Source organism: Anas platyrhynchos, chromosome Z (genome assembly GCF_047663525.1).
Source record: "Anas platyrhynchos isolate ZD024472 breed Pekin duck chromosome Z, IASCAAS_PekinDuck_T2T, whole genome shotgun sequence".
In the NCBI taxonomy this organism is placed as follows: Eukaryota; Metazoa; Chordata; class Aves; order Anseriformes; family Anatidae; genus Anas; species Anas platyrhynchos.
In genome coordinates, this window is record NC_092621.1 from 84,946,430 (window position 1) to 84,955,540 (window position 9,111).

Here is a 9,111-nt window from a genome sequence, read left to right on the forward strand (position 1 = left end):
GGCCTCCCAGGGAAGTGGTCATGGCAGCCAAGCTGCTGGGGTTCACCAAATGTCTGGCAAGTGCTTTCAGACACATGCTTTGGTTTTTGGGGGTCACCCAGAGCGCTGGGCTCTCAGGTCACCCAGCGGTGGGCTGTGAGGTCACCCAGCAATGGGCTGTGACCTCACGGCCCTCGCTGCTTATCTTGGGGCGCCGTCAGAGCCTGGCCCAGCCTGGCTCGTGCCTGGACTCTGGCTGAGCGTTTGTGCGAGGCTTGGAGTGCCGAGCAAGGATCTCTTGGGAGATTTGTTGGAGCTGTGCTGTGGGGCCGTTGGCAGCTGCTCTCGGTGCCCGTCCCCGCAGCCAGTGCCTGCGTTTCCCCGGCCCTGCCTGGCTCAGGCAGCCGGGGCTGTGCAAGGAGTGCTCGCAGCAGTGCAGGTGAGCTGTGAGGCGACACGTGCCCCGGGGCTGGGCTTGGGGTTTTGTCCTGCTGAGGGGCCGGGGCACTGCCGCTGCCTGCCCTGGCTCAGCCACTGACCCTGGCCTCTCTCCTTCTTGCAGCGCACAGCAGCTGTGGCAGCGGTGCCAGCCAGGGGAAGCAGCTCCCCATCTGCAGCTCTCCCCAGCCCGCTGCAGCGAGCCGACACCATGGGCGGTGAGGCCCAGGACATCACCTGCCCTGTGTGCCAGGGGGCCCCCAAGGAGCCCAGCTACATCCTCCCCTGCCTGCACCAGTTCTGCTTCGGGTGCGTCATGCGCTGGGTCCAGAGAAGCAGCACCTGCCCCCTCTGCAGGCAGCGCATCACCTCCATCCGCTACTCCATCTGGGCGGAAGACGACTTCCTGGAGGTGCAGGTGGCCCCCGATGCAGAGGCGCAAGACGACAGCCCCCAGGACGAGCAGGGGGCTGCAGAGCCCATGCCCCAGCCTGCCGTCAGAGGCCTCCCGCCTGAGGAATGGGCAGCCCTCTTCAGGGAACACCTCGAAGTCCTGGGTCCGCTGCGCTCCTGGGTGCGCCAGCAAGCCAGGGAGCTCTTCGATGCTGCCTGGTGGGACCAGGACATGCTGGAGGCCACCGTCGTCGCTTGGCTGTGCCGCTGTGGGCTGGATGAGCACGCCTTGGTGCGGGAGCTGCGGCCCTTGCTGCAGGGCCACACGGTGAGCATTGTGCAGCGGCTCATCTCCATCATGGGGGAGATATGCAGCGAGGAGTACCTCGAGGAGCTGGGCTTCCTGGAACCGCGTCCTGCCAGCCAGCTCTACATGGACAACGGCCCTGAGGTGGACCTCGAGGGCTCCCAAGACACCGGGGAGCCAGAGCTCGAGGGCTCCGAAGACACCTGGGAGCCAGAGCTCGAGGGCTCCCAAGACACCTGGGAGCCAGAGCACGAGGGCTCCCAAGACACCTGGGAGCCAGAGCTCGAGGGCTCCCAAGACACCTGGGAGCCAGAAGACAGCCTGGAGGCCACCCCCAGCCCTGCTGCCTCCCCCCGGGACACTCCTGTCACCAGCCTGCTCTCCTCCAGCAGCGCGGAGGATTCTGACATCGAGGAGCTGCCCAGCGCCTCCAGTGCCGCCCTGCCTGCGGGTCCTGGCCAGCCGCCCGCTGCACCCATCCCTGAGGAGCAGGAGGAGCTCTTCTCAGAGCCTGAAGAGGAGGAAGCAGAACACGCTGCAGTGCCGGGCTGCAGCCACGGGCCCTCTCCTCCTGGCCAGGGCAGGGACAGCTCACCTGGGGGGCCCCGGCGCCCCCCGAAGAGGAGGGCCGACAGCAACCCGGACTCTCCCCAGCCCTGCAAGAGGCCCCCGCGCCTTTAGCAGGGCACATCTGGTTGTCATCAAAATAAAGAGTCGTGACCCTGCCACAGACAGTGTCTTGGGCTTCTTGGTCGAATCCCAGAATCCTACAGTCATAGAAATGTCGAGTGGCTCAGGTTGGAAGGGGCCTTAAAGACCACCTAGTTCCACTCCCCCTGCCATGGCCAGGGATGCAACTCACTGGCCTCACCCAACCTGGTGATGGGCAATGTCTGCCCACTCGCTCAGGACCCACAGGACCCAATTATAATTATTAATAACCTATTTCTAATAGGTTATTTTAATTAATAAGGTAATTAATTAATTAATTAATTAATTAATACTAATGATAATAACCTATTTTTTTAGAAGTAGTAATAAAAAAAATAAAATAAAATAAAAAAAATAAAAAAAATAAAAAAAAATTAAAAAAAAAGTAGTAGTAATTTTCTCTCCGGTATCAGAACATTTCAAAGCACGGAGTTCAGCCAGTGCAAGAAATCGGTTGTTCATCCAGACATCTTTAGGTTGAGTCTATTTGGCCTTTCAGAAATACATAAGGATATGAGCATGGTAGAAAATATCAATAAAGTTTGGGAAACACAATGAAAGGAGGAAAAAGAAAACGCAAAATTGAGCTTCAGAGCTGTACTGACAGATCTGAAATTCTGTGGGGATTCCCTAGGTTGGAAAAGCACAGCAAAACTCACGCCTGAGAATAAGGCACCATGAGGCTGCCAATACACTCAGGTTACTTACTGTATTAGTGTCGCGTTAAAGGGGTGTAGCTGATTAACCGGTACAGGCCCAGTTGGATTCAGAGTACTGAACCAGTCGGACATTCACCAAAAACACATTAACCGCCTGGGGGTCCAGTCAGGCATTCACCAAAAATGCATTAACGGTCTGGGGGTCCGTTCGGACATTCACCAAAAACGTAATAACCGCCTGGGGGTCCGTTCAGACATTCACCAACAATGCATTAACTGTCTGGGGGTCTGGTTAGATTCAGAACACTGAACTATCACGGATAACCACCCTCACCCTAGTTGCATTAATGAGAGCTATCACAATGCAATCAAGTATGGTTTATTACAGCAACAGATAATCAGGTTCTTTTGGATTGCCGGTGATAGTGACTATCTGCAAAAGCAAGCTAGTATGCATGAAATACACAGGTGTTATAGGTGTTACAGATGTTATACAGGTGTTACAGGTGTTGTAGGTGTTACAGATGTTATAGATGTTACAGATGTTACAGATGTTATAGATGTTATAAGTGTTACAGATATTATAGGTGTTACAGGTGTTACAGGTGTTACAGGTGTTACAGGTGCGCAGCCTAGAAATAAACGCGTTAAAAGGATCAAAGACTCTATAGAGATTTATAAGCAAATATTCAGATCTCACCCAAAGGCGTCCCAATGGGGGGGGGGGAAGAGAGGCTCAGCCCGCCGACTGATCCCAGGAGTCAGGAGGTCCTAAGGATGTTGTATGTCCTCAGGATGGTATCTCCCCTGACGATGGTATCTTCCCTAACATCCCCTCTCTCTTGGGCCATTTTATATTATTTTCTATCTTTTAGGTGGAGCTTGAGTGGCTCTAGTCAAGCATATCTTAGTTATGATTGGTGTAAAGTTTTCCCGTCTCCGTTTAAAGTAATAGGCTCCGAGAAATTCAGAGCGCATGCTCAGTGAGGGGTGGTCGCACTTTGGAGGCGGGTAGCTTTTGGGATGGAGGTGTGTTTTGGTATTATAATGATATTATAATGAGCAAAAAGTACACTAGGGTACAGCATTTGTCAAAACATGACAGGTCTTTGGCTTAGGGTGGCAAAAAGTGCAGCTTTGTGCACAAGAACAATCGAGTCCCCACCTGGTCACAGAGCCTAGCCGTGGTGTCTCCACTCCACTCCACGCTCCGTGGTGTTCCTTAGAGCTAGCACACCAAGTTTCCCCAGCGCGATAGCATCTAAGGTTGGGAGCCTAGGGAACGCTCAGGTAATGCAGTTATGCCCTACCCTGAAAGCCTCTTCAATGCTGTACCTTTTCCTTAAAAGTGTGAATGTTAGCTTTATTTTCCTAGTTACTTCAGGCATTTACACCACATAATCCACCCCGTGACTATAGTCACTCAAGCTTCACAATGGTTGGAATATGTCAGGGATATCACATACATCCACGGATTGAGGTTTATCGAGTGTATGTACATTGTGTAGGGATGCTAAACATTTCATCATAGTATTAGCAGAACAATAACAGGGTGAAGCATCTTGTTGAAGATTCCCTTGGCAGCTGGCGACCATCCAAAGTGTACCACTAACGGTGTCTCTCATCTCTCTTTACTATTTCCATCACTCGATGTATTTCTTGTGCATCGTGATGGACAGTAATCAGAGTCTTTTGTCCATTTTCTCGGACTTGTGTCATCAGCTGCTTCAGGTCCTCATGTACCAGCAATTTCTTCACCAAGGTGAGGTTCATTCCAATAGGAGTAGGCAGCAGTTAATTAGATGCAATAAGTTGATAAGAAGTGACAGGAGCTGAGTATTTAAAATCACATCCTAGAATTTTGGTAAAATTGCAAACACAAACATTAGAGTGATTACTGGTATCTACCACGGTATCATCTACGACTATAGAATCACAATGAGTTCTCATACAAACACAACCTTTCCCAATATATACAAGTACAGTTTTAAGCGTTTCATTAGGATGTATCTCAAAGTGGCAAATGTTTTGCTCAGTGTCAAGACAAATGTCTTGAGATTCCAGTGTGTTACTTTCACAGATGAAACCTTTTTGTTCACGCACAATGCATGCATTTACATCAATTGTTTGCCACTGTCCTCCCTTTTGATGGGCCCATACTTTATGCTCTTTAGGATAAAGTATAGTTCCATTGTGATTGAGTCCTAATGCAATGACTGGATATACATTGTATATGGTGGCATTACTTATAGTAAGTATAAAGGCAACAATTTTATCATTTTCTGCATAATGGGTAAAGTTGACCAATTGCCACCAAGCTTGAAATTCTTTTTCAAATTCTGAAGCATTATCCCAAATCAATTTTCGAATTTCAGTGGGCAAAGTTTTTTCTTCTCCCTTTCTAATAATAGCTGCTGCTACAGATTGTATCCATAACTGCGCTTGGATACAGCTCAAGGCAAGGGAGGTATTGCCTTGGGCTTTTCCAAGGGAATTTATAATTAATTGATGATCATTTTCCTCAAGCCAATAAGGATGATTTTATTGGTTGTTCCAATTTCCTTAGGTCATCTGTAGTAGCAGTTATTCTACTCATTAAGACCTCAGCAGGAGGTCTTAATGACCAGGAGCTGACCAGGAGCTGGTGGTTAAAAATACTGCAGGTCTCCAAAAGCCTCCTACTTCTTCCTCACTCAACATCATTCGATCTCCTTCTTTAAGAGAAACTCAACACACATACTCAACTTCTGATTCCCCTGACCGCCTTGAGAACTTCTCCTGTATTTTAACCAACTCTGCCGGTGGCAACGGAATCGTTCGCACAGTAGTGCAGATTTCATCATTATCATCAACAGTAGTCTCAGTCTTAACCAAAGGTCTCAAGGAAATGGATTGGGGTTCAGAATCAGAAATCTCTTCAACGCCATCATCACTGTCAGACCAGAAATCACTGTCCCAGCTTTCAGGTTCTGCACTATGCAGCACTCCACGAATCTGCTTGACCGGAGCGCAAGGCTGTACTTTATTTAACAGATGACTAACCCTCTCCAGCAATTGTTTAACATGATTATTCTCATGCACAAGTTTATCATTTTCATCCAAAAGTTTACCCACTCTGATTCCTAATGTTTTTCCTATCTCCCTTTCAAAGGCCAATGATGACTTCAACACCTCAATCTCTGATTTCAAAGCTGTATGTTCCGCATCAGAGATCAGTTTGGGAGCAGGAGTTTCCTTAGCTTCTTGCTGAGCACAAGACAAACAAGCTCCTAACACAGCACAAATTGCACCTTTACACTTTCTTTGACCAATCTTTCGTGAAGCCTGACACTGCTCAATGCGCTCTACCACTTTCTCCTCATCTTTCCAAAACTTTTGGGAAAACTCCTTCCCTGCCTGGGAAGGGGCACATATATATTTTTGCAGTAGATTATCCATAGCAATCCTGCCGAAATCGGTTGTTCATCCAGACATCTTTAGGTTGAGTCTATTTTGCCTTTCAGAAATTCATAAGGATATGAGCATGGTAGAAAATATCAATAAAGTTTGGGAAACACAATGAAAGGAGGAAAAAGAAAAGGCAAAATTGAGCTTCAGAGCTGTACTGACAGATCGGAAATTCTGTGGGGATTCCCTAGGTTGGAAAAGCACAGCAAAACTCACGCCTGAGAATAAGGCACCATGAGGCTGCCAATACGCTCAGGTTACTTACTGTATTAGCATGCTTAATTACAACAAATTAACAACATGTAGTTCTTACCTCTGATATTAATTCCAATATTCTCTCCCTGCTCTGGTTGTGAAACACCGAAAGCTCTGTCACGCAGTCCTCGTCAAGGTGTCCCTGCTGCAAGAACATGGACTACATTCAAGCATGAAGCTTTCAGGTTGTCTCATCGAGACACATCTGACCATGACACTGCTGTGATATGCAGCAGGCGGAGTCCCTCATTATCCAACATTTCAGATTTTGTATTTTAGTTAGCATCATGGCTAAATGTTGCCGTGAGTAAACGGAGAAAGTCACACAACTTCAGCAACTTCAGCGTCTCGGCCCTCCCTGGTGAGAGGTTCTGAACTCACGTAGGAAAGGCTGTCTGCAGATAAGATTTTTCACTTGAGTGGAAGCTACACTTTTATCTCTTCTTAAATATGCAAAGCTCCATCAGGCATGCACGTCTTTGCCAGAGCTGCTTAAAACCGACAGCGCACGTGCAACAAGCTGCTCTTTACCTAGACAAACAGCAGCACCCAGTGGCCAGCAGGAGGCATTGGCAAACAATGGAGAGACGGTCAGGACAAACGCTTTCAAAGAGGCCAAATTGGTAGCCGAACAAGCAATTCTCTGAGACGTAGAAATGAGAAAAACCATAAGCACATCCAATATGCTTGTATGAAAAGTTGTGTTTTGCTCCATCACGGGTTCCTTTCCACGGAGGAAGAATTTCAATTATGTCTTCTGTGTTGGGTCTGTCTGAGCTGGAGTCACCTTTTCCCTGCAGCAGCCCGCACGGTGCTGTGCTCTGCACTCGTAGCTGGAACAGCACTGGTATCACTCCAGTGTTGTGTCTATTGCTGCGTAGTGCTGGCACAGCATCAGGACTCCTTCCAAGCCCCCAAGAGCCAGCAGGCTGGGGGTGGGCAAGTGATGGGGAGGGGACATTGCCGGGGCAGCTGACCTTCGGCTCGGCAGCATTAATCAGCTCTGATCTAATTACTGCTGAAAGGCCGAGCATAAATTGCTGAGCGTGGCTTTGAGGCCTTTCTAAGCCGTGGTAGTTGAATTGCCTCCGGATAACCTGGCTGATGTGAGCTTGTGATTCAAGGTTAACCTGATGCAAGGTTGCAATTCCTTTAACTAAGTTTGAGAATTTAATTGCAGCAGTTTGCCATGAAAGAGTTAAGCATATAAGATTAACTTTAAAAGTCCTCTAAAACTGAATGAAAAATCGGGTTGTTGCTCACTGCAGAAACTAAAGGAAGGTGAGAGGGGGAAAAAAAGCATGCCCAGGACAATGGTTGTACTCATGGATAATAAACCATGAGCTGGACCATGAAAATGGTGAAAGAAGGCTTAGCCGATTCCACATTATAACTGTATGAACACTGAGCAGCTTTAAGCAAGCAATACAATCGTTCTCATCCAGAACAACAAACCGAAGATCAGGTAAAATCTTTCAGCTGATAGAAGCATGTTAAAAATATTGGTCCTAGTTGTTAATGCTTTCTATGTATGGGTATTGCATAAATCATGTTGTACACATCACTCACTGGTAAAAGATGCCTTGCTGAGAATTCCACCCATGGGCTGACCAGTTTGGGAGAGTTTCAGGTGTAGGATGTGATTAAGGAGACATTGGGGAGGCAAGGACAATATTAAGGAGGTATTGGGGAGACATTGGGTAGGCAAGGACAATCCCCAGACAAGGACTGTATATCTCGAAACAAGACACTGGAACTCATGATAAGGAAGCGGCACACGGACAGAGAAACAAATGTAAAGACTATAAATCTCAAAATTGGACATTGGAATTCATTATAAAGATACAACAAATGGAAGAATTAGCAACAACCAGCTCATGCAATTAAGAAACCTGCCAACTCAACAGATTCCTGGCCAAAGGTGAAAAGTACACTGTGAGGAAGACTCGGGGTCTTCCTCCCAAAGACCCCTGCCCACGTCCCAAAGACCCCTGCCCACAATTCTTGGGAGGCTCTACGCAGGCGCAAGGTGCCAAAAGGCTAATTAGCATGAGAAGCGAGGGAAGGCGGGGAAAGGTAATGCATATGTATAGGCGCTCGTAGAATATTGACAGATTGATTGTATAAATTCAAGACTGCTTTCCGCTTTGGGTATGCACGATAGGTGGAGAGATCCCCCGTGCATCCAGCACTGCAATAAAGAATATACCACTTAAGGAAATTTCGGCTTCGATCTTTGAATCAGATGGACTGCAGAAGTGAGCCTGAAAATTGTGGGATGATGTTAAAGTACAGAAAACGCTGTAAGAACACCCTATGTATCAAACACTTAGGAAGCAAAACAGATTTTATGCTAGAATTATTATGTTGTTGAACAAGCTACATTATTTATTTATTTATTAAAAACAAATTGTACCCTATAAGCAGCTCCAGCAACACAGCAGTGGCACTCTGTGAGAGTGGGAGCTTTGGAGTCGTGTTTTCGTGTTATGTACCGGATGTGCAAAATATCAGGAGAATGTGGCAAGGCATTGACCCAAAACCAAGCTTTTGAGGAAATAATATATTTTGCTTTTATATAAATTGGAAGTAGATAACATAATTATTTTCATTTGTTTAAAATAATTTTATGGTATAGTAACTCAGAGGAACAGAATAGTAGTTACACTTCAACCATCTTGAACTGACTTATTGTCACAGGTTAACAAGTGATAATTACTCCTGTTACATAACCTGATTATCTTTCACTTTAAAATACTCTTTGTGGAAGCCTACATAAACTTACCAGACTAATTATTTTTTGACAATTTCAACTGCTTATGTAGTTATACTGACATGTAAGGGGAACCTGGTTGTTGTTGCTTATGAGAGAATTATTCCAGGAGAGAGAGAGATTAAATACCCTTTAAAAGGAATTTGGAA

The 9,111-nt window shown here is 46.9% G+C and overlaps 1 long non-coding RNA gene across 1 annotated transcript; it reads right to left on the minus strand.

Annotated features, from left to right (window-relative positions):
• Positions 1–2,850: 2,850 nt before the first annotated feature.
• LOC140000705 (uncharacterized) lies at positions 2,851–6,564 on the minus strand. Its single transcript, XR_011805867.1, has 2 exons — positions 6,248–6,564; positions 2,851–4,340 (listed from the first exon to the last, which is right to left on the minus strand). It is a non-coding gene; the product is annotated as an uncharacterized lncRNA (long non-coding RNA).
• Between the last annotated feature and the right edge of the window lie 2,547 nt (positions 6,565–9,111).